At 54.6% G+C, this 2,333-nt stretch overlaps 1 protein-coding gene across 1 annotated transcript in view; it reads right to left on the bottom strand.

Moving 5' to 3' along the window:
• Positions 1-1,243, bottom strand: part of CUNH9orf172 (chromosome unknown C9orf172 homolog) — a 19,992-nt gene extending 18,749 nt beyond the window's left edge. The window contains exon 1 of the mRNA XM_019510428.1: positions 1,150-1,243. The gene's annotated coding sequence lies outside the window, so the exon portion shown is untranslated. The remainder of the gene's footprint in view (positions 1-1,149) is intronic.
• Positions 1,244-2,333: the final 1,090 nt, after the last annotated feature.

Below are 2,333 nucleotides of genomic sequence, written 5' to 3'. Positions count from 1 at the left end.
TCTCAGATGCTCTACAGCTGCATCCCATCCATCTCACAAACCACATCCTCTATGCCCCCAGCGCTGCCAAGAAGCTCCCAGCACAGCTCAGTAGGTCAGGGCGCACATGGTGGAAGGGTACCACCAGTCATATACATGCCTGCACCACAGAGACTGTGTGTGGAGACCCCCCTGCCCCTGGTTATGGGGCAGGTCCCAGTGTCAGACAGGGTGGGAGCCTGCAGCATGTGCATGTATGTGCCCATATATACACATGCACAGCCTGAAGGCTTTTCCACAGGGATCCCACTAATCTCAAAACCTCCTTTCAAAGGGGCTCCAAGGTAGACTTCTCCCTCCCAGGGAGCTGTAGGAACCTAGAAGACTCAGGTGATCAAGTGCAAACGGGTGTAAAATGACTGGCAAGTGTAATCCTGGGCTTAGTCTTGTTGCACATTGGGGGGAAGCCTCCTAGATTATGATCCCACAAACCCCTGCTCCACGCACCCAGCTGCATCATTTGTACAGGCAGTGACATGCCTCTGTTCCCATGTTCTGCACAAACGGCAGACCCTCTGCATGGGCAGACTCCCACTGGGCCTGCACACACGACACGTAGCTTGCACTGGGAGCACAGGCACAAGCGTAGGAGACCTTGTCTTTGAGGGAGGTGCAAGTCTTTGGGGAAACTGGGTCCCTGAGGCACCGGTGAGCAATGTGCCCTACGGACAGAGTGCTGTGTGAATCAAACATTGGTAGAAAAAGTGTGCTCAGGTCTCCAGAGTCTCTGTGGCCAGATTCCCAAGGCCATTACTACCTGGTGCCCTCAGGACACTATGTGGCTCCACGCCAGCTGCCTCCCCAATTGCTCTTTGGGTAGGTCAGCTAGCAACACCCATGCTAAGTAGCCAGCCCTCAGCACCATGGGGACAGGGCTATATTGTTTCCAGTGCAAGTGGCAGGCTGCCCAGAGTCTTGTCAGCGGGGCCTTCAGCCTCAGTAAAATCACTGTGCTGACAGCCTGCTGCTCACAGCCGATGGACACAGTTGATCACTGCTCCTTCTCCCAAACACCGGGGACAGGGGGAGCCCCCACAAAGGGCTTAGCTCTGTTTTTGGAGCAGGGAGCAACTCTGGACAGGTCGGGGGCCCTAGCTAGGCAGTCCCTACCTGGTCTAGTGGCAGTGGAGAGGGTCTGGATGGGCGAAGCTGGCAGGGGTAGCTCCATGCTGGCATCAGTTCCAGGCTGGAAAATAAAATATGTATCACATGAATACAGGAGATTCACACTCAACCACCAGCTGGCAGCAGGGAAAACCTCCCCACAACTGCTTGCCAAGTTCAACACCAGCCCAGTCCAACCCTGCCGGGCTGCTCTCTGCTCTGCTAGCACGTGGCTGCGTCTCAGAAGCAACGAGTCTGTGCACCACCGGCAGCACAGCCAATACTCAAGACCTCCCTGTCAGCATCAGGGTTTGGCTGGGGCTGGAGCCAGTCCGGCCACAGCAAAAAATGTGCCAGCGCTCTTGGGAATTCCAGCCTATCTGATTGGCTGCCTGCCCCTCTTGCCCGCCTCCTAGGAAACAGCAGCCAATCAGAGCTGTTGCAGGAAGGAGACCCCGCACCCCTCCCTCCCCTCCACACTAAGCAGTCACCTAGGTCTGATAGGTGGGGAGACCTGCGCTCCCCCTCCAGCCCTTGTGAGGAACAGAGATGCACCCCCTCCTCCCCCTGGCTGTGTAGGGGGAGAAGGAGACCTTGTTGCAGGGTCCCTGGAAGAGACAGATGAAAAATCCCAGAAGCTACAAGAAGAGCAGAAGTGCTGAGAGGGCAGAATTGATGCAAGAGCAAATTATAAACCAGACAATTTGTAGCCTGGCCACCCCAGGGAGAAGGGGTGATCCCCAGCAGCCAATATGGCCTTAAGAACAAATCATGCCAAGGCAACTGGATCTTCTTTGCCAAGGTAGCTAGTTGGGTGGATGATGGGATGTAATACCTTTGGATTTAGTAGGGCTCTGCATACTGCTCTGTGTGACTAAGTCAACTGGGAAAATGGGGCTGGAGACAGTAACCATTAGGCAGATGCAATGTAACTGGCTGTATAAGCTCAAGCAGAGAGAAACAATAACTGCCAGAATGGCAGGAGGTTTCTAGTGGGGTTCCCCAGGGGTCTGCTCGGAGTCCAGTGCTGCTTTATATCTGTATTGATTATCTGGAGGCTGGAAAAGACAGCTCTCTGATCAAGCTTGCAGATGACACAGGACTCGGAGGGCCTGCAAATGCTTTGGGAGAGAGGATTAGAAATCAAAAGGATCTTGATACATTGGAGAACTGGGCGAGAGGCAGCACCG

This window comes from Gavialis gangeticus, unplaced genomic scaffold, assembly GCF_001723915.1.
Source record: "Gavialis gangeticus isolate Ggan-Ray unplaced genomic scaffold, GavGan_comp1, whole genome shotgun sequence".
NCBI classification, from domain to species: Eukaryota; Metazoa; Chordata; order Crocodylia; family Gavialidae; genus Gavialis; species Gavialis gangeticus.
Note: the sequence above shows the minus strand (reverse complement) of the source record. Positions and strands in the feature narration are given on the sequence as shown.